The sequence below is a fragment of the Cricetulus griseus genome, chromosome 2, assembly GCF_003668045.3.
Source record: "Cricetulus griseus strain 17A/GY chromosome 2, alternate assembly CriGri-PICRH-1.0, whole genome shotgun sequence".
Taxonomy (NCBI): domain Eukaryota; kingdom Metazoa; phylum Chordata; class Mammalia; order Rodentia; family Cricetidae; genus Cricetulus; species Cricetulus griseus.
The window spans coordinates 8035061-8057972 of record NC_048595.1 but is presented as its reverse complement, the minus strand read 5'-3'; the positions used below and the strand labels follow the sequence as shown (position 1 = coordinate 8057972).

Here is a 22912-nt window from a genome sequence, read left to right as displayed (position 1 = left end):
GATATCTGCTATCCCGGGAGTTCATCTGGGGACCTCTCGAGGCTCCCACCCCCCACCCCAGCCTAGCTCAAGGCTGTCTGTCTCTCCTGGTCACTGCAGGAATCCCACAATCAAGCTGGGAGGGAGGAAGGTTGCAGAACCCAAGTGGCAACTGGCAGCCCCAGCACAATGCCCACCCAAGCTGCCACTCAGTGAATACGGGCTGGACCAATAAAAGAAAGCCTCGTGCCCTGGGCTCTCCCCCTTAGAGGAAGCAGGGATGTAGGCTCCTCTCTCATCCTCAAGTGGTCCAGCAGGAGGCAGCCCCCACCCCAGCCTGCCCTTGAGGGCTCCAGGCAGGATCACTCGGTTTCTAGGCCAGGGACAGGTTTGGGGAGATTTAATCTGTAAGCCAGGCAGGGCACAGAGGGCGGGGTGCATCTCAGGAACTGTGTGCCCCTGTGGAAAGCAGCTCAAGTGTTATATAAAAGTTGCAAATGAATTCATAGCAATCCACATTGGGCCTCACCTCCCAAAGGCTCCTATAGATATAGCCTCATGCGTTTGTCACAACCACCCATGACTGGGTGTGTCTGCCCTGCCTCCACCACTCCAAGTGAAGGCAAAGACACAGAGAAGTGAATTCACCTGCCTGCCGTCAGATGACACCAATGGCTCAGATTCCCTGAGGTCAGGTACCAGTCACCTCCCTGTGCTCTTCAGAGGGCCTCTGTCTAAACCGAGCCCCTCAATTCCTATAGCCTGTAGACTACTACACCTTAGCTCATGCGGGGGCAAAAACTCAGTCCCCTTTGCTCCCTCCCAGGGCCTGATGCATCATCAGAGGGTGTTCACACTCTTGTGGCCCTCCTTCAGGGCACACAGTAGGTGGTGGCATTTCCCTGCCTACCTAAAGTTGGGCATGATGAAGCAGCTTTAGCCTGTTCCAAAGTGATGGGGGTGACACATGAAAGCAATGCACCACAGTGGGGCAGGCTCCAGATTGAAGGTGACACAGCGAGGACAAGTCATTCCAGTGAGAATAAGCTGGGGGGGGGGGGACTTCCAAGGAGATAGTCCTGCAAAGAATCGGGGTTCCAGCTATGGGGGGGGAGGGGAGGGGAAGAGAGAGGATGAGGAAGAGATGGAAAGGGGAAAGGGAAGAGATGGAAGGAGAAAAGGGGAGAGAAATGAGGGGATGTAAAGAATATGAAGGTTTATTGGAAACACTCATGGATAACAACAAGGTGAAAAGATGCCCTGTCTTGCTCTTCCGTTCTGCCCTGGGGTGAACTGAAGCAGCAATCGGATCTCTGACCAGCACATAAGAGAGAGAGCACTTGTCCTCCTCTTTCTTTTGAAGGAGTTATGGCAGCAGACAAGAAGCCACGCCTAAGGCCGGTGCCCCAAAGCTATTGGTGGGATGAATTCCTACAAGTAGGTGCTCAATTATGGAGTGAAGAAAGAGGGCTGGTGAGATGCCTCAGAAGGCAAAGGTGCTGCCAAAGCCTGCAACCAGACACCCCATGCTACGTGCGTATGCACACACACGAGCACACACACACACACACACACACACACACACACACACACACACACACGAGCGCACACACACACAGACACACATACACGCACATACACACGTACGCACACACACAGACACACAGACACACACACATACACACATACACATGCACATAGAGTAAAAAATAAATAGAGGGGCCAGGTGGCACACGCCTTTAATACCGCACTTGGGAGGCAGAGGCAGAGGCAGATAGATCTCTCTGTGAGTTCGAGACCAGCCTGGTCTACAGAGTGAGTTCTAGGACAGCCAAGGCTACACAGAGAAACCCTGTCTCAGAAACCAGAGAGAGAGAGAGAGAGAGAGGCCAGAGAAATGACTCAGCAATTTAGAGCACTGGCTGCTTTTCCAGAAGACCCAGGTTCAATCCCTAGCACCCACAGTTGTCTGGAACTCTGATTCCAAGGGGATCTAATGCCCTCTCTGGTCCTTGAAGGCACTGCACACACATGGTACAAGATCTTCACAGGGGAAAATGCTAGTGTCCATAAAAATTAAAATTAAAATTAAAAGTAGATTTAGATTTTTTTTAAGAGGAGGAGGGAGAGGGGCCAGCTGGCATGAACGAGGCCTATACTCCCCTCTGAGCTGGCTGGGTGAGGGGTGGCAATGACAAAATTGAGGACCCGGAAAAGCTCCAGAAGCTGATTAGGGAAATGCAGTCCTGAAGCTGGACACCCTTCCCTGCAGCCTCTCCCACTCTCCAGGTTGGAGGCAACACGTCCCGGGGTACCCAGCTACCTCCACAGCCATGGACAGGGCAGCCCACAGCCCCAAAAGACAAAGGCTATTTCTCCCTCCAATGGAAGACTGATCTCAGCCAAATGAATAATTCATTGTAAATGACTTTGAGATGAGTGGAAGCTCCATGTTGCTGCCTGATTATGTGTACCATAAAAAGCAATGACAGTAATTTATCTCTTTTCCCTCGCAGGGTGGGCTGGGCAGGGGAGGAGAGGCTTGGTTCCTGGCGTGGGGTCATGAATCATTCCTCTTAGCAGTTAGGCTGCAAGCTGGTGACACCTTTACTGATTTGACATTAAATAATTCCAGCCTTGGTCTGGAAGCAGAAAGGGGGTCAGAACTGTCCTCCCTGGGGGAGATCCCAGGGGAGCCAGAGAGGTAGGACCAGTGGCCCCGGTGGGAGAAGGAGGCCCTGCGTGATTTGACCTCATTAGTTCAGCCAAGAGTTGTCTTTTCTCTAAAATCTTCAGATTGAGCCACCGTCTGTACTGCAAGTGACAACCTATGTTGTCAGCAGTGCCAGCTATGTGGGCTGCAGAGAGACAGGCAGCAAGGACATGCTGTGGAGGGCCCTCGGCCTTCCAACTTCAGGCAGCCAAGACGAAGGAATTCCTCCTGAAGCTACAGGAGGCAAATCCTTGGGTCTTCACACTGGAGGCATCACAAGACCTTCGCCCCACAAACGCACTTTTGTTTTTTCTTTCTGTTGTTTAGATTTTTTTTAATTTTTTTTAAAGATTTTATTTATTTATTATGTATACAGTCTTCTGCCCACATGCCAGCAGAGGGTACCAGATCTCATTCAAGGTGGTTGTGAGCCACCATGTGGTTGCCGGGAATTGAACTCAGGACCTTTGGAAGAGCAGTCAGTGCTGTTAACCTCTGAGCTATCTCTCCAGCCCTAGATTTTTTTTTTTTATTTCATGTGTTTGAGTGTTTTGTCTTCGTAAATGTCTATACACTGTGTGTGCAGCTCCCCACAGAGCACAGCAGATGGAGTCAGAGCTCCTGGAAATGAAACCACAGATGTTAGGAGCTGCCACATGGATGCTGGGAACTGAACCCAGATCCTCTGGAAGATCAGCCAGTGCTCTTAACTATTGAGCCATCTCTCCAGCCCCAACACTGAATTTTTGAGATTAGGTAAAAGTTGAGTAAAAACAATGGAATCACTGAAGGGAGACTTGGGGCAATGTTTTTTTAACTAAAAATTTTTATTGTGAGGTAATAGGTTTCTCTGTGACTGTATCATTTACTTGGTGACCATCTCCCCAGTGATGACATCACACAAACTGTGCAGCAGTATCCTGAAGGGAAATTGACAGCATAATCTACCCATTTTGTCAGTTTTCCATGTACTAATCTGGGTGTCTGTGTGTGCATTTTTATCACACTGGGCCCCAGGCTGGTAGGGCAGCAGGTACTCAGTCCCCTCAGTGGAAACAATGCCCAAGGAGCAACAGGATAAACAGGGATTCTCCTAGGGACCAGCTCTGCAGCTGGGGGCCAGCTAACCAACCTCACTAAGAGTCTTTGCAAGAAAACATATTCACTTTGCTTGCTTTAAAAGTGAATTGAGGCTGGGCGGTGGTGTTGCACGCCTTTAATCCCAGCACTCGGGAGGCAGAGGCAGGCGGATCTCTGTGAGTTTGAGACCAGCCTGGTCTACAAGAGCTAGTTCCAGGACAGCCTCCAAAGCCACAGAAAAACTGTCTCGAAAAAACAAACAAACAAAAAAAGTGAATGGAGCCAGGTGTGGTGGAGCATGCCTGTGTTCCCAGCACCTGGGAGGATGAGGGAGGAGGATGGAGAGTTTGAGCCTGGGCTCCGTGGTGAGTTCAAGGCCAGATTGACTTATGTAGAGACCTCCTGTGTCGAAAGAAATTATATAAAATAACAGAGGTGAGAGATCTGAAAACAGAAGGGACTCCTGGGATGGGGCTGCAGTCGTTTGCTAAATGGAGAGGGAGGGTGCTGAGTCTCTGCATTCAACCCCAGACCTCCACTGGGAATGGGTACAAAGACTTTCAAGCAGTTTTCACAAGCCTGGGGACAAGGGTGACCCCAGGCTCTCTGTCTCTCGAAGACCCACTGTGCTTGTAAAGGGGTTACATGGAGGTTAGGGCTCCTGAATCTGAGGAGTGTTCCCCATGTCCAGAGTAGGTTGGAGCTGACTTTAATAGGCCTGCTGTTATCACCATTTGAGAACTCTATGGTATTTCTCTCTGGCCATCTTCCAGTTTCCAGAACAGACAACCCCAGCCACACAGCCAGGTGTGTGGCCCCCATCCCTGGTTAGCAACCACACCACACGTGTGGGCTCGTGCACTCGGGCAGGGCGTAATTCTCCAGGAGGATGGTCTGTGAGTGTCAAGGCCGCCCTGTGAGTGTGTGTTCCCGAAGAGCCCATCCCTCACCTGCGTCGGGCGGGAGGAAAGCACCAACACAGCTGGCATGCAGGCTCTTTGATTATTTATGAAGCTTTCGTTATTTCACGTATAAATAATCAATGACTGCAAAGCGTGGCCAGTGCCGCCGTGGAATATTCATGAGCAACATTTGTGTGTCTGCAGCTGCCTGGGCCCCAGATGCAAGAGCTTGCACGCGCATGTACACGCATGCCACAAATAAAAAAAAAAATCATGATAATAAAGATTTCACCTGTCAGGCTCTGGCCTTGTCTCCAGGAGAGAGGCAGCTGGTGGATTCTAAGCACTCAGGGTCTGTGATTGGTGTTGGCTGGAGCCCCCGCACCAGGTCAGAGGGGAGGAAGATGGGCCCCAGCCCCCCCAAGTGAGTAAGTCCTTCCCTGGACAGGTGATCTCCTGTGACCCCAAGTTTCACCAACCCTGACACTGAATTGAGTTCTCCTAGCCAAAGTTGAGTGGTGCTTCTTCGAAGTGCCTCCTGGGACAGGCCTGCCAATTCTCAAAGAGGGTGTTTGGGGGGTAAAGACACCCCAGAATCCTGAGCAAGGTGGAAAACTGTTCCAGTGGGCAGGAGGATTGACCAGTGTTCCCCGTTGGAGAAGGGGGCCTGAGCCAATAGGATGAGGAACCGCCAAAGCTGACCTTACCTGGTTCTTTGACCCCTCTCTGCAACAGACTCCACGCATCTGCTGTCTGTCCTTTCTCCCTCCAGCCTGTTCACTGAGGCACTGCTACACTCCTCCTTCCTTGCTGGTGCCCTGCTGGTGCCTACCTGCCCTTCAGTCTCTGTGCAGGCACCACCTCCTCTGGTGTTTTCTTCAACTCCCTAAGCTGGGATAAATCGCTCCTCTGGGCTTGGGAAACCTAGACGCTCCAGTTCTGTCTCATTCCCCTGTGTGGTAAGAATCTTACCTCCCTCCCACAGCCACACTAAGCTGTAAACTGTGACAGTGGTGGCTTTGCTATCAAGTCTGTTCCACCCAAGCTGTGCGGCTTCCTGGCCGTGTGCCCTTAGGCAAGTTACTTAGCCTCTCTGTGTTCCGTCTTCTAGAAAGCTGAAGTAACAAAAAAGCAAAACTGACTTTGCAATAAGAAAGTTCATGGCTAGATGCCTGGCTGGAAGTCTACCTGGAAGTGAACAGCCCCTCATGCCCTGAAAAGGACAGCCTCTTGTCCCTTTAGCATAATTCCAATGTCCCCAAAGGGTTTTTTTGTTGTTTTTTTTGTTTGTTTGTTTTTGTTTTGGGGGTTTTTTTGTTTGTTTGTTTTGGTTTTGGTTTTGGTTTTGGGGGGTTTTTTTGTTTTTTGTTTTTTGGGGTTTTTTTGGTTTTTCGAGACAGGGTTTCTCTGTGGCTTTGGAGGCTGACCTGGAATTAGCTCTTATAGACCAGGCTGGTCTCGAACTCACAGAGATCCACCTGCCTCTACCTTCTGAGTGCTGGGATTAAAGGCATGCAACACCACCGCTTGGCATCCCTAAAGTTTTAAAAATAAACAAAACAGTGTAGGGAGAGACCCTGATTACAGGTGCTGCAGACCATTTTGGGCGCGGTCACAGGTACGTAGCAGAGTATATAAGAGCTAGGGGGGCCAGCACACACATACACTCTCTCTCTCTAGGCTGAGCCGGCACTGGGAAGCATTCTAGGTCTGACCTGCTTGGGGTGCCAACCTGGTCACTGGTTCCCTTGTGTGAGTATATCCCCTAATAAATTACCAGTTATTAACCTATCTCTGATTCCATTTGTATTCCTCAATAAAACAGTGCCTAAAAACTCACTTGGCAGCAAACCCATCGCTGCCCTGACCTCCCAGGCTCTTCTGTTTACATATGACAGCCTTGTCTTGTACATTTTGCTACAGAAATAGTAATCTGCTGGAGAAACTCACAAATGCAGAAAATATTAAGTTTCTAAAATCTGAAAAACTGCCCAACATCTGAAATGCAGTTGGCCCTGAAGCTTTCTCTAAAGAACTACAAGCTGACAGCATCCATTGGTTCTTACCATGGAGTATCTGCTCATAGACAGTGCCCAGTGTTTGGGAGGTAGAGGCAGGAGGATGGATAGTGAGACCTTGACTCAAAGAGACAGGAAGCTGAGAATGTGGCTCAGTTGACACAGTGCTTGTCTAGCATCTGCATGGCCCCGAGTTCAGTCCCCAGCACCACATAAACCATGCCTGTGATCCAGCACTCGGGAGGTGGAGGCAGAAGGATTAGAAGCTTGAGGTCATTGTCAGCTGCATGGTGAGTATAAAGCCTGCCTGGGGTACATAGAAAGGGGGAGTGTAGGCACACAGATTAAGATACATGGGACAGGTTAATTTTATTAGGGGAGAAGTCACTTACATGAGAAACCGAAAACCCACAAGTTCCAGCTCCAAGGATCAACGCCCCACTGCTCTCCTGACCCCACCAGAACCAAGAGACAACAAACCAGTCCAGGACCCCAGACCAAATCCCACACACTTATGTACAAACCTGTGACCAAAAAGGGCATGGTCAGCCCCACAGGTGTGTCTGGTGGATCTCTCATTACAATTCCCCTTTAGTCTAAAGAAAAAGATTTAGACTTGATACAAAACTATATGCAAAGATAGCAAATATCAAGTGTGCTCTAGGAGAAGGAAAAGTAAGAACATACACACTTCAGACCTATTGCCAGGGAAGCAACAAGAGCAAATGGCGAGAACTACAGGGGAGGGGGAGAAAAGGGAAAGAGGAGATGGAAGGAGGGGAGGGAGGGAGGAGGAAAGAAAAAGGAAAAGAAACTTAAGCACCCAGTACCCGAGACAAAGCCAACTTTATTTGGCTTCAGCAGAGCTCCCTAAATACTGGTGTTTAGCTCCAGCAGTGCTCCCTAAATACTGGTGGCATGGGATGTGGCCTTCTTCCCTGACTGTGCCCTGATGCCCCTCCCCAGAGAACTCTGAGCCACAACCCAATTTGCCCTGAAGTTACCCCTTGCTGTTGGTGGCAGAGCAGAAGGGGTCAGAGGTCACCAGGGTCCTTCCTGCACCTGATCAAGGTGCATGGGCTCCAAGAGCAGGTCTGCTCTTCCAGAAAGAGCGGGGTAGGCTTATCTTACATCCTCCTACCCCTCCTCTGCCCTCCCCATAATGGAAAGGTCTGGAAGGAAAGATTCATGCAGTAAAATGAACCCAGGTATCATCTCTGCTGGGTCTTCCTGTGCATAGCAACCTGGTGTAGATTAGCCAATTACATATAGGTGACCCACACACAGAGGCCCATTGGGTCCCCTGCTCCATTGTTACAACCCAAGGGCAGGGCTCTTAAGGTGGGCACAACTTAATGGACACATCCCCATGCCTCTACCCTGGAGTCAGATCCAAAGGACAGAAAGAAGGAGAATCCCCGATGGCAAAGGCAGGTTAGTACTTACCACAGGCAGGATGACTGGATGGGGAGGGCTGGAGAACCCTGGGCAGCCAGCCTCTTTGTCAAGAAAACAGGAAGCTGATTTTGCAGATGAAGAAACTGAGGCAAGTGAGAGCAAGGTTGTGAGCACAGCTCTGTGTGTTTCTCTGTCCTCAAGGTGACTCTGCCCTCCTACAGGGCCACCACAGCACAGGTAGACTAGAATGTGGCTCTAAATCAGAGCCATGCCCACAGCCCAGGGTCCTGACCACACCCACAGCCTGAGCGCCCAAGGCCTGGTGATTGCTAGGGAAAAGGTGGCAGGGGCTGGCACCTGCTCTTGACAGGGTCCTGGGGTTATCCCTCTGGCCCAAGTGGCCCCACTCTGTTCCCCACTGGTCCAAGCCTCAGCCACACAAACGTCAGGCTCCAAGCAGCACCTCTGAGGCTACACTGATCACCATTTGTAGGCCAGAGGCCCAGCCAGTCTATGAAACAAGAAGAAAGAGCTGCCCCCGGTTCAAGGACTGGACTTTGAGCTCAGAGCTTAGGTTGTTGTTCCTCCCACTACCCAGGAGAGAGACCCTAGGATCACTTGCTCCTGCTGCTGAGTTAACAAATGTTTCCTCTTATAAAACCAAGCCCATGCAGGCTCTCCAGAATTCCGAGGCTGCCTCTGAGCTCAGCAGGGAGGTTCTCTGTGATTGCTTAGCAATGTCTGCCAAGGCTGCAGTCTGAGAGATGGTGGTACATATGCCATGTGTTCACCTGTTCTTCATCCATCACACTCCTGGTGCTGGGTTTGTTATGTTGTGTTTTGAAACAGGGTCTCGCTGTGTAGCCTAGGTTGTCCTTGAACTTACAGTGATTTTCCTGTCATAGGCATGTACCACCATACTCAGCGTTGGCTTTTTGGAGAGATTTTATGAATGATAGAGGTAAATGTGCACTCTCTCTCTTTCTGTGTGTGTGTCTGTCTCTCTGTCTCCTGTCTCCTGTCTCTCTCTTCCTCTCCCTCTCCCCCCCCCTCTCTCCCTCTCTCTCTCTGGAAGACCTTTTTAAAGCCACTCATAAAGCAGTGGTCGGCCACGTCCCCGTCCTTCATGCCACATGGCCTGCACACCTCAGTCAAGCACAGAACCTACTGAAGCTTCATGCACGCATTACAAAGCAGAGACAAAGCAGCCAAGCTGGTACAAGGGTTCAGGCTTCAAGCTCCTCTCCATCCATGGCAGTAAAGAATTTTTTTAATTAAGAAGAAAACAAATCCAAGCTGCCTGTCCTGGATCAGAAACAAATAGCAGCAAGCAGGAAGGTGCCTCTGGTGGACGGCTCTGCAGGTTCTGGGCAGGTAGGTGAGGAGGGCGGGCCAGGCCATTCAGATTGCTAGAACCAAATGACCTCCCGCAGCACAGCAGGTGAACTGGGCTATCAAAACGCTGCCAGAGTACCATGTTTCCTCAGGGCAACGGATGTAATTCTAACCACAAGCTACGCCCCTGACCACCTCCCCACCCTCTCTTCTTCCCATCCAGCCACACGTCTCCATGGTCCGCGCTCACCCAGCACCTCCCTGCCTCGGGGCCTTTGCACTTGCTTTGCCCCCTGTCTTGTCCTGCTTTCTGATGCTCCTGCAGCCCCCCCCCCCGTTCCTTCTGAAGGTCTCAGCTTAACTGTGACTGGGTCAGTGAAGCATGTCCCAGCAACTTATACAGAACAGCCACTGGGGCTGGAGAAGTGCTTCCGCGGTTAAGAGCACTTGCTGTTCTCGAAGGGGACCCGGGTTCAATTCCCAGCACCCACGTGGTATCTCACAACCATGCATAACTCCAATTCCAAAGATCCTACCCCCTCTTCTAGTCCCCATGGGCACCAGGCACATGCATGGTTCACATATATGTATGTATGTATGTATGTATGTATGTATACATGTATGTATGTATATGCACAAAAAACACTCATATGCATAAAAAATAAATAAATCTAAAGCTCAAAGCAGGCCTTCCCCTGAACCGCTCCTGTTTGTTTGATGAGACAGTCTCACGGATCTCAGGCACATCACGTGGTTTTTGTGGTGATGGGGATTGAACCCACGGCTTTATAGATGCTAGGCAGAGGCTCAGACAACTGAGTCATGTCCCTGGTGCCCCCTCCACTCTTGACTATCTTTACTCAGCATCAGTAACTCATCTTGTGCCTCTCACTAGTCAGGATACAGGTCCCCTGAGGACAGGAGTCCTGCCTGTTTTATGAATCACCCTGTCTGTATCCACTGCCTAGAGCAGCTGAGCACAGGGCAGACCTCCATCCCTGCATGATGAGTAAATGAGGGCTGGTGCCGGGCATTCTGTTTTGTGCTGATGACACCAAGGCTCGGAGCAGTTGACACCTTGCCCAACAGTGGCAGCTGCGCTTTCGGGAGTCCGCAGTGCAAGTGCCAACAGAGCCCACGTAACTCCTCATCCTGTAACTCAGCAGTTCTGCTCAGCAGGAATGGCCCCTGTTTTGCAGATATAGACCAGCAAGAGGGGTGGCTTAGCCAAGATCTCTCACGACGGTGCAGAGGGCAGGCTGGGATGTCATGCTACATGTGCAAAAAGCCCCTTGGTAACATCTGTGCTCTCCTGGACCTCTCTAAAAAGCAAATGCCTCAGTGTTGGGTGGACCATTTAGACAATGCCCCTACTGTCACTGGACAGAATCCATCCAGGTATATTTTTAATTTTATTCTATATGTCTGTGCCTGAGTGTGTATATGTGCACCATATGCATGTGGTGCCCGAGAAGGCCAGAAGAGGGCGTCAGAGCCCCTTGGAACTGGAGTTACAGCTGGGGTCCTCGGTAAGAGCGGTGCTCTTAACTGACAAACCATCTCTCCAGCCTCCAATTTTAGAAACTCCAGCCTGGCTTCCACTTGCTTGATATGCAGCCTCTTCCTTGCCATCTCAGCATCCACAGAGTGAGACCAGGCCATCATCACAAGACCGACTGACACAACCGAGACGCTTCGCTGAAACTGGAAGGAGTGACTCCAGAGGCTCCATGCACTGAGAGCCTGGGCACACTTGCACTGCATCCGCACTGCCCTTTGTCCCTTCCCAGGGCCATGCCTTGCCACCGTGATTTATGAGTCCTGTCAATCTGCAGCCTGAGCCACAGAGACAGCTGGAAGTGGCAGGATTGTGAGCAGCTATCCATCGGGCCACGGGGAATGAGGGCTGCTCAGAAACACGGGGAAGCAGGGTGAGCAGTCCAGACCCGCCAGGAGACAGACAGTGCAACAGAGACTCTTGGCACACTCAGTGAGGAGGCCATTGGCCCACAGCAGGACCAGGAAGATGGGAGATGAAGACACATGAATTGTAGCATAATAAAGACAGACGCCAGCAGGAGCAGGAGACATGAAGAGTTAGATGAGTCAAAAGCAGCCCCAGAGTTGCTGAGTCTCTTTCTTCTGAAGACAAAAGAGAAACGCAAATGACAGGCAGACAGACCGGGTTAGGGGATTTACTCCTCGGGCAGCTGTGCGGGAGGACCTGGTTGAAATTACCTCCCAGGTAGTGCCTGTGACCACCCTGCCTGGCAGGCACTAAAAAAGCCAGACTCTGTCTCCGAGACCCTTGTCTACCCATTCTCATTCGCTTTCTGGTTTTAGTTCTTAAGGCTTCTCATCTTTTGCTTACTTCCCAAGTGCCGCCAAGGAGGCCCTCTGCCCGTTATCCTTTTTGCCTCCCCTCAACGGGCTCTTTTGTGGCCCTTGGTGACATCTGTCTTTATTAGCCTCTGGCTGGATGAAGCTTCCTTTCCACAAGGTCTCATCTTTTAGCTGGTGACTGAACTCCACCTATGATGTGCCCCATCGCCTGGCCAGGGGGTCCCCAAGCCATGCAGATCCAGGCTTTGCAGTGGGTGAGGGGGACCCACATTGCTCTCAACTGTGGGCAGTTGGCACAGAGGCAAAGTTAGAGGAGACAGGACATAGTCACAGCTTTCTCTTTTCAGGAATAGAGTTGACACTCCAGGCCAGGCCTTGCTGAATGCCGGAGTGTGCGCATGCACACACACACACACACACACACACACACACACACACACACACACACACACACAGTGAAAGACACACAGACATACACACACCCAGGGAGACACACATAAACAGTGACAGACAAGCAGGCAGACACACACACACACACACACACACACACACACACACACACACACAGTGGCAAACAGACAAGCAGGCAGACATACACAGTGACAGGCAAGCAGACACACACACATGCCAGACAGACAGACAGACACTGCAATAGACATACATGCTCTGAGCAGCTCAAATGGTTTATAGCACATGCAAAGATTCCCATCTCTCTCATGAACACCTAGAAACCATAGAATCATTAGCCCTGAAACCCAACCTTTCCCCATAAAACTGCCTCCTTCCAGGCTCCAGAAAGTAGGGGCCGGGGAAGGTGCTCCTGGGAGTCCAGTGCCCCAAAGAGGACAGTGCTTCCCAGACATTACCCTCCCCAGATGGCAACTGGTGGGCGGGGAGAAATGGCCTTTCCCCTGCTCCCTGGCCAGGGAAGAAGATTTATACCCCAGACGCCCTGTCAGCTGGAAACCTGTTCCCTCTTTTCCTGCTCGCCAGCCCATCTGTTTCCCGGCCCCTGCGAGTTCTTTGTTTCCTTCTTTCTTTGTATGCCCCTTGATTTATGAGAGTAGGCCTGAACATCTCTTCTCATTTAACTTACTTTGAAACCCATTCAAGTTGTTTCAATAATAAATCAGTCTCAATAAAAAGCGGAGTTTCTACCTGCTTGCCTGGGACCTGTGTGGGTAGAGAGGGAGGTGCGCCTCCTGGGGGCTGGAGTGCAAATGACAGTGCCCACCCTAAAAGGCAGGCAAGGAGGGTGCGTGTTACTCTCTAACAAACACGCTCTGTGCATTCCACAGACACTACGTAGGCCATATATGCACACTGAAGACATACTCCACATGGACCACATATACACCACGTGTGCACTCCACACGCGGGTCACACACTGAAAATGCATCACATGTGTGCCGCCTGTATACATACCATGTGTACACTGTATCAGTATACTCTGTGCAAGCCACATTCGCACTATATATACACTGTCTGTACCAAATCGTACTCGAAGTTGGTATCACTGAATGAGGTCAGCAGCATCACCAGCCTGCACCTGAGGACCTGCTGCTGCCACCCTGAGGCCTCCCTTGGCTGGGGGGACATGGGGCGGTGTCCCTGAGGCTTCCCTTGGCGGGGGCAGGGAGATATCCTCCTTGCTGGCTGGGACACTCCAGCTCACTCTGAAGGGTTTTTTCCAGCTCTCCCAGCCCCTGCTCTTTCTTGCTCCTGGTTCCTGCTCACTCGGATGACTCTCTCATCTTCGTTATTGTTGAGTTGTCCACATGTGAAGGCCGGAGATGAGAATGAGTGTCTTCACCTGTCACTTTCTCCTGGTTCCTTGAGAGAGTGTCTTTCACAGAACCCCCTAGTTTGGTGCTATTTGATGAGGCTTAGGAGGCTTGGCCTTTCGGGAGGCATCACTGGAGGAGGGCTTTGTGGTTCCAAAAGACACACACACACACACACACACACACACACACACACACACACACACACACACGAGCGTGCGAGCCATTCTCCGTTCACTCTCTGCTTCCTGTCTGTAGTAGTAGTTTGGGATGAGAGCCCTCTGCTTCTGCTCCAGCTGCCATGCCTGCCAGTCATCACACCCCAGCCATGAGGATGATGGACTCTGACCCTCTGGAACCACAAACCCAAGTAAACCCTTCTAAGCTGCCTGGGCCATGGTGGTTTTGCTCTTGTTTTTTTTTTTTTTTTCCAGCAACAGAAAAGTAATGCAGACAGCTAAACTGACTAGATAGCAAGTCCCAGGGATCGCCCCTGCCTCTGCCTCCTCAGCACCAGGAACCCACCCCACACACAGCTTTGTCTGTGAATGCCAGGGATCCAAACTCGGGTCTGCACTCTTGCAGGCCAGGCTTTACCCACGGAGCCCTCTCCCAGCCTGTCTCTTCTCACCTTGAACTCTCACCCAGTGTGCAGCTGAGCTTTCCTCCTGCTTCTGCGGGAGAGCACCGCACCAAACTTCACAGCCTGCCCACGACCCAGCACCACCCAGGCCCCGTACCTAGAAGCATCCATTCAGTGTACCCCAAACAGATATGAGGGCAGGACAGGCAGGAAGCACCCAGACTGACACACAGCCCTCTCAGGCTTGGCTCTGTGACCTTAGGCAAGTGACTTGACATCTCTGATAGCCATGCCCCACCGTGTGAGGTCAGGAAACTAATGTTCCCCTTAGCCGTATGCAGGGAGGCCCCTAAGGAAGGGGTTACTGGCTCCTGCACCCTGAAGGTTCCTGGGAGGGAGGAGGGGAGCAGGGGGAGCAACTTAGAGATCTCAACTGATGGCCAGAACTGGGAACCAACAGTGATGCTGAAGGGTTCACAGGGTACACTGCACCCTCTTAGTAGAGGGAGACATCAGAGAAGAGGATTCAGAGGGCACACTGCACCCTCTTAGTAGAGGGAGACATCAGAGAGGAGGCAGAGGAGTTAGAAGAGGGCGTGACTTTTCACAAGTCCCACACCACCCCCAACGAGCAAGTGTGATTTTCTCTGGCACGGTGCACAAGCTGTCCTGGCAGCTGGGAAATATGGCCTAGTTAGGGACCTGCTAATGATATCCTCTGTTAGCTCAGGACTGATTGAATGATCCAAAAATCTCTAGATCCTACCCGGAGTCCTCAGAGGCTGAACCTGACTGAGAATAAGAGGCCAGGGGACACAGCGTTGGGCCATGTCTTCATTTCAGAGACAGAGTGGGTGTGCCAGAAGCTGAGTGACTGAGGGGCCAGGACTTACTGCCCAGAGCTGGGAACTTGGGCCTGGGGATCAGGGCCTTGAAGAAACAAAGCTGAGCAGAATCAGGAAGAATTAAGCAAAGCAGGGGCTGGGCAGGAGTGACAGTGGGGAGAGAACTCCAAGCAGGCCCAGGGATTGGGGTCAGGACATAAAAACAGCTGCAAGCCAGGCTATCTCAGACAGATGTTACCGGGCCACTGAGTCCAAGTGTGTAGCCCAGAATCCACAGCAGAACCTGGTGGCAGAGCTACCCCAGCCTCCTTTAACAACTCCTTGGAGCTACTCTCTGCTGAAACAGAAGGTGTTCCGAGAGGTGACAGGGTACTGTGTTCCCCTAAAAATAACTATGACAAGTTCTTTGCTTGTCAAGAGAGAGAATAGCTCAACTCTCTCTTGTTGATGGTTCTGTTGGTTCCTCTAGACCGTGGTTCTCAACCTGTGGTCACGACCTCACTGGGGGGTCAAAATTCAGATATCATGCACATCAGATGTTACATCATGACAGATAAAGTAGCAAAATTACAATTATGAAGTAGCAATGCTAAGAATTCTATGATTGGGGGATAACTGAGGAACTGTATTAAAGGGTCGCAGCCTTAGGAAGCTTGAGAACCACTGCTCTAGGCCCTCTGCCCTCTAGCACCAGGGCTAGTCTGGGTGCCAGTCTGGCCTTGCCTTTCCTGCCATACTGTAGATAGCCAATAGTGGACCTGAATAGCATCTGCGTCTCCTTCCCTTCTGTCCCTCTCCCCGACAGGCACCTTTATTCCTGTCCCTAACATCCACCCTAGGGGCAGAAGCACCAGTGTAGGCAAAGGTCTCCTTCCATGGCCTTGGAACCCAGAGTTTATTCCTCTTGGCTGTGGCCTCCGTGGGAAGGACAAATACTGCCCTCTCTGCCTGGCTTGACAGCCCACTCAACAGGGGCAGTCGGCTCCACGCGCTGGGAGGCATGGGATCAGCTAAGGCCCCATTTACAAGCCAGGTCTAATGGAATGTGGCATACCTGCCTTCCAGAAAATAAGGTACCGTTCCCTGGTGTGTGCCCACCTCAGCTTGTGACAGGGCATCCTTCCGTCTCCCTTGCCACTGCCCTCCCCACCTCCTGGCAGGAGCTACCTCGGTTATTAATAGGAAGCTTCTTCTCGGGGCAGCCGCCTGGGCAGGTGCATCCATCTCCCTGGGAATGGCTGTCACCCCCGGGCTCTGCAGTGCCTGCAGCTCAGGCTGGGAGCTTCAGTCTTATCCCGTTTCTCTCTACCTCCTGAGATTGACATATCAAGGCCTAGGGGCCAGCGGGAGCTGAGATGTCCAGCAGGGATGTTCCAGGGAGAGCCTCTTGCTAAGACAAAAAATCCACTCCTTTCTTTTATTCATTCAACAAGCATGCTTTGAGCATCTACTAGGAAGTACACAGCATTCTTGGCCCTTGGGTAAGAGCAGTAGGCAGACACCATCTCTACCCCTGCCTGTCTCCCAAATACAAAACAAGTGAATACAATAATGATCATCTCATATGGAGCTCAAAATATCAGTGGGATTGATACAGTCATAGATTATTTTGAAAGGAAAGGGAGGAGGGAGGAAGAAGAGGAGTGGAGGAGAATGGGGGAAGGGTCTATATAGACAGAGCTGCCTTGGTTTTAGAGCCACAGTGAGACTGTAGCAGGTTGAGGAGAGAGGGCTCGGGTTTCCACACACCTCTTTCCATATATAGCCCCTATTATTTTCATCTTGCATTAGTGTGGTCCTGTGCCTAATAATTTGGGGCCCTGGGGTCCTGTACTGATTTTGCCTATCCCTCTCTGCTAGGCAAACACTGTTCTCAGCCTTGAAGCAATGTAGCAGATCACCAAGAGTCACCCAGTGACCAATGAACCAAATGACTAATGCCCCAATATTGGCGTGCCAGGTAGCCGGTATGCACTCGGTCCCCTCAGGAACTTCCCCGTGCCCGGCTCCAAACACCCAGTCTCCAGTACCTTGCTACCCACAAGGATTTATGGCTGAGTGTGTGGGGAGGGGTGGAAACCAGGAAGTCTCCAGCCAGGACAGAGCATAGAGGATGCGCTGGCCTCCCTCTGGCCCCTCCAACTTCTTGTACCGAGTTAATAAAACTGCAGCGAGGATGACCCAGAGGACATGATTTACTTGGGCTGGGGAAAAGCTTTCAATAAGGTCCCTCCATAAAAGGCCATTAAGGGAGTGGAATAACCACAGGCTAAGGGGCAAGTGTTATGGATTCCAGAGTAGTTTAAGCAGAGGAATTAAAGAGGCATTTGGAGTCCAGTGACGTTATTAATAACCACACGGAGCATGTGCAGGCCTTTTCCTCCTGACTGGCCTTGCAAGCCCTGATTCCTAACGGGGGTGGGTGCTCTGGAGAAGACAGAGTCTCGACAGCTGGAGGCTGAGTTCACACCACCTACAGACTGGACATGTGAAAGACAAGACTGGGGTCCCAGAGCTCAGACAGCCCTGCAGGATCCTTATTCCTTCCTGCAGAGAGAGGAGTCCCTAAGGAAGAGGAAAAGGGGGGAAGAGCCTTAGTGAGCTCGTAGCCAGCCTCCAGCTTCAAGCCTTGCTGCCAAAGGGCACATGAAGCTGTAGGAGCCCAACGCCTACCTTCCTCCAGAGCGGCCAGGGGAGCAGAGTCCCCAAGGAAGGAGAGCCTGTCATCTCTGATCTCTTACTCTTTGGGACTCTGATGGAGATGGGCTAAAACTAGAAGCCTGGGTTTTCACCAATCTCTCCAGTTTGGTCACAGGTCCCAGCCACTCTTTTATACCCATTATTCAAGGCTCAGCTCAAGTCACATCCCAGAAACCCCTCTCTTCAAGCTACATCCATCCATTCCCTTCTCCACACAATGAAGACAAAGATCCCCCTTCCAGAAGGCTCCAGACCAGCCAAGGCCGAAACCTACAACCAAAGCCAAGCTTCCTGCCAGTCTCTGCTTTGAGCCTTCCCACAGACTTGTGTCCCTGAAGACAGGTGGGGCATAGAGGTTCTCCAAGACCCTTGACCCCTGTGTGAGGGATGGCTTCTAAGCAGAATCACCTGGTAACCCTCATGCAGTGTTACCCAGCTCTGCCCTCTGCAAGGTCTCCTTTTCAGAATATAGCTCTCCTACCTGAATTAGCATTCCTTTTAAATGTTTTCACACTCTTCAGTGTTCCTTAAATGTGCACATTAACTGGCGAAATGACTTGCCTCAGCTCCCTCCCGACCTCACATCCATCTCTGCAAACCCCATTCCACTAAATATGGTCATCCCCACTGCTTAGCCCCCTCACAAACTCAAGGCAGCTGCAGAAGAATCCCCTGGGTCCTGGGGCTTGAAGCTGCAGAAGCCACGTGGCACCTGGAGGGCCACTGGTAGGGAGTGCTAGTCCCTTGGGCCTGATTGATTTCATACAGGCCTCTGGGACCAGTGGTCCCAGCCCAGTTAATCCACTGAGTCCCTGCAGTTTAGCCTTGAGCCGGTCACTTCCCAGCTTAGAGGCCAGCAGTGCCCACTAGCCTCCTGTAACCCATCACCACTGGTACCTTCCGGAATGGCCGGAAGTAGGTGAGGGGCAGGAAACAGTCTCGTGGTGGGGGCAGCCATCAAGGGGAATAAGAGGCAAGAGTGGAATTTTATTATTTTTAGCACTTTGTGTCTATTGTTTTTGAGGCAGGGTCCCACTAGATAGCCTCTTGATCTCTTGGAACTCACTGTGTAGACCAAATTAGTCTCCAGCTCACAGGGACCCACCTGCCTCTGCCCCCTAAGTGCTGCAGTTGAAACCATGTGCCGTCGTGCCTGGCTCTTATAATAATATATTTGATTCTCACCATAACTCTGTGGGTTAGATATTATAGGTAGTTGATCCACAGAGAGGGTGAGTCACTTGCCTAAATATCTATCTGTCTATCTGTCTGTCTGTCTGTCTGTCTGTCTGTCATCTCCCTCTTCCTTTCTCCTTCTCTTCCTCTCCCTTTCCCCTTCTCTCTGTCTATTCCTCCCCCTCCCTCCCTCTCTATCTCTCTCATATGTGTGCACACAATATTTGGGATTGAACCTGGGGTTTTTGTGTTTGATAGACACCACTAAACCTTATCCTGAACCCTTTAAAAAATTTGTGTGTGTGTGTGTGTGTGTGTGTGTGTGTGTGTGTGCATGTGTGTGTGTATGCATGTGTGTGTGTGCATGTGTGTATGTGAGTGTGTGTGTGAGTGTGTGTGTATGTACATGTGTGTGTATGTGCGCGTGCGTGCGTGTGTGTATGTGCGTGTGTGTGTGTGTGTGTGTGTGTGTGTGTGTGTGTGTGTGTGTTTCTGTGTGAGGGTGTGCAGGTGTGCTTGGCCACAGGGGTACAAATAGCACCAGAGACTGATGTTCAGGTGTTTTCCCCAATTGCTTCATTATTGCCATCTTGGTGTTTTTTGTTTGTTGTTTGGTTGGTTGGTTGGTTGATTGGTTGGTATTGGTTTTGTGAGACAGGGTTTCTCTGTGTAACCCTAGCTGTCTGGATCTAGCTCTATAGACCAGACTGGCCTCAAATTCAGGGATCCTCCTCTCTCTGCCTCGAGTGTCGGGATTAAAGGCGTGTGCCACCACTGCCTAGCTGGTCTTCTTGTTTTTAACCTTGATGTTTTGAGTAAACCGGGTTGACCAGTGAGACCGCTCCCCCTACCCTTTTCTTCTCCTCTCCTCTCCTCCCCATCTAACCCCTCACCTCTCTACTCCCCCTCAGTTCTACCCCTCTCTCCATCCGTCTGTCTCCACACATGGTGATGGAATTACAGGCACACGTGGACACACCTGGCTCTTACTTGGGTGCAGAATGACAAACTCAGGTCTTCATGCAGGAGCACTTTACCAGTGAACCATCTCCCGAGGTCTATTTTATTTTATTTTATTTTATTTTATTTTATTTTATTTAGAAAAAGAATTTCAGTAGGTAGTCCTGAACTCACTCTGTAGCCCTGGTAGATCTTGAATTTTGATTCGTCTTTCTTGGCCTCCTCAAGGGCTGGGATTACAGGTCTACACCACCAAGCCCAGTCATGCTCTGCCTTTTAACCATCCCTTCTCCTTGATGGTGCCAGAGGGTCCTGATTTTATTTTTATTTATTTATTTATTTATTTATGGTTTTTCAAGACAGCATTTCTCTGTGGAACAGTTCTGGCTGTCCTGGAACTCACTTTGTAGAACAAGTTGGCCTTGAACTCATAGAGATCCACCTGCCTTTGTAAGGAGCCCATTTTTAACTCAACTCTTCCATGTAACCTTCTAGTTATGAGTAACTTGTAATTCCTTGTCCTGAGTCCAGGGTAACTTTTAGATCTAAGGGTTTCTTGGAAGCCAGAACTACCCCTTCCATGTGACTCCAATAGAATTGTCAACCCCAGCTCTGCCTGCACCCCACCCAGCCAATCACCACTTGGTCCAAACCCCAGCTCTGCCTGCACCCCACTCAGCCAATCATCACTTGGCCCAAGCCCCATGGGGCAATGGTTACCTGGCATCTGAATGTGTGACCAAAGCCCTCTGAGCTTTTCTTCCAGGACAGAGCCCTGCCCCCACTTGGCCTGTTGGGACAGTTATTCTGAATCAACCTGTGTCTAAGAGGTGAGTGAGGACAGTGTCCAGGGGCTTCAGACTCTGTGCTCTTGTTATTAGGAAGATGTCAACAGCACAGGGAACCCAGAACACAGACAGTCCTCAGTTCCTTCCTCTGTTTGAGGGCCCCTTTCAGATAGAACTGTTAAGAATCCAGCCCAACACAGAGACCTCTATCCCCCCAAATCTAGGCACTGCCCCCACCTCTGCCTCTGACAAGGGTCCACTGCCCAGTTTGGGGTGGCAAGGACATATGGTACCTGAGTTTGCTGGGCAACGCCCTTTCTTAGTGGCCTTGCTGGCTGGGAGTGTCACATGGAGCTGGCAGGAGACAGGTAGCATAGGGTTGCAGGTCAGGAGCCTCACTGCGGCCTCCCTGGGAGACAGAAGTCCCTCCCTGATGTGATTTACCAGACAATGGCAACCTTTAATGTCACTTGGTTACAATCTCCTTTATCTTAATACAATCTTTCCTGTTGAACTCTCCAGAGTCCCCACCTCTATTCCCAATCTCTATGGGAGGATTTATTATTATTATTATTACGATGTGATACTGTGATTACTGTTGAAGTCTCAGTTTTTGTGGAGGGGAAATTAATAAGTTTCTCTTAAGCACTCAGTACCCGGCTGCATACTGATGAAGCTGCCCGGCTCCCCCTTGGCGGGAGTCAATTGCTAATCTGGCCTCTTGCCCACTGAGACCTGGTAGTTCCCATGTCTGGGGAGCTTGTCATTAGGACCCTGCCCTGGTCCCAGCACCTCAGGCAAGTGAAGGACATTTCACAAGGGGCCCTGGGTCTGCCTTGCTCTGTTCCTGGTTGAGCCCGAGGGCAGGAATTAGATGTTGAGTCTCTGAACCAGAAGCCTTCAGCTCATACAAGCCTCCTGAATTATAGGCAGACTGATTGAGGCCAAACAAGATTGGACCTGCCACCATCATAGACAGCCAATGTCAAGGCTGAAGCCATTGTCCCCAGGGTGACATCAGGTTCTCTAACTCACTCCCTCTCCAAGATGTGTTTGCCCTCTCTCCTGGCTGCAGTCCCTCTTGCTGCATCGTTTGTCTTTGTCCTGTCCTAATTGGACTAAAGGATTGACAGGCAGAGTCCTTTATCCTCACAGGGAGAGCAAGGGAAAACACAGGCCATCCCAACCAAGCCTGTCCCCACCTGGCACCATCATGCTCAGCTCCCTAGAGCGGGCCACCAGCTGGCAGCCTGATGGGGCAAGCATGGCAACCAGCAAACGAAACAAAAACGGTCCCTTCAAGCATCACCCCTTTCTCCAAGTCTGGTGCAAGGTGTCTGGGCTCAAGGGTGCCAGTCAGTGATAGGGAGATTGCCACAGCTTTGGTGGACACCTGTGTGGGGAGGAAGGAGCAGACTCCAGAGTTAATCTGTGCCAATGGAGTGATCCATAATATTCTTTCAAAGTAAATTAAACCCATTCGTCACTGTAATTAGCAGAGCTGCCCAGCAGGGCTGTGGCCTGGCTATCAATACGTTGGCACATGTTCTTCCCATAGCCTGGGTGACCTCCCCACAGATGGCCAGTGCAAGAAGGGTTAGGGCTGGCTGACAGGCTCTGCTGGGGGGTGGGGGGTAGAGAAAGGGGCCTGGGAACTTTAGGCGGGGGAAAGGCCACTGCTTCTTCATATGTCTCTTTCTGGCCTTAAAACCTTTTTGGATTACTCAAATGGTCATAGCCCACAGGCATGTGAGCACCATGAGGCAGGGACTCTGTTTACCTGGTTCACAGCAGTCATCAGTCATGGGACCCAGAACAGAGCTGGTCAGGGCTGGGAGGTATTGATTGGATGGATGGGTGGGTGGGTGGATGGATGGATGGATGATGGATGATGGATCCGTGGATGGATGGATGGATGATGGATGATGGATCCGTGGATGGATGGATGGATGGATGAGTTGGTGGATAAGTAAATATATGAGTGGGTAGATGGGTGGACTGGTAGATGGATGGCTGGGTGGGTGGGTGAATAAATGGGTAGGTGGACGGGTGGTGTGTATTAGGACTGTGTAGCTTCTGGCAGTTGGATTAGGAAAAGTGTCACTCTGGGTTGGCACTGTCTTATCCCAGGGCAGGAGCCTGGCAAAAATATATTGGTTATAGCTCAGTTCCCCTGAGCCTCTCGGCTGTAAGCCTTCAAGCAGTGCCTAAACTGTGTTCATGTGTCCCCTGCCTTCCCACCATGAAAGCAAGAGAGAGAACCGGGAGCAAATGAGCCTCAGAGAGAGACAGCCAGGCACCCAGACCT

At 51.0% G+C, this 22912-nt stretch overlaps 1 pseudogene; it reads right to left on the bottom strand.

Moving 5' to 3' along the window:
- LOC107977483 overlaps window positions 1–21870 on the bottom strand; it is a 36150-nt pseudogene extending 14280 nt beyond the window's left edge.
- Window positions 21871–22912: the final 1042 nt, after the last annotated feature.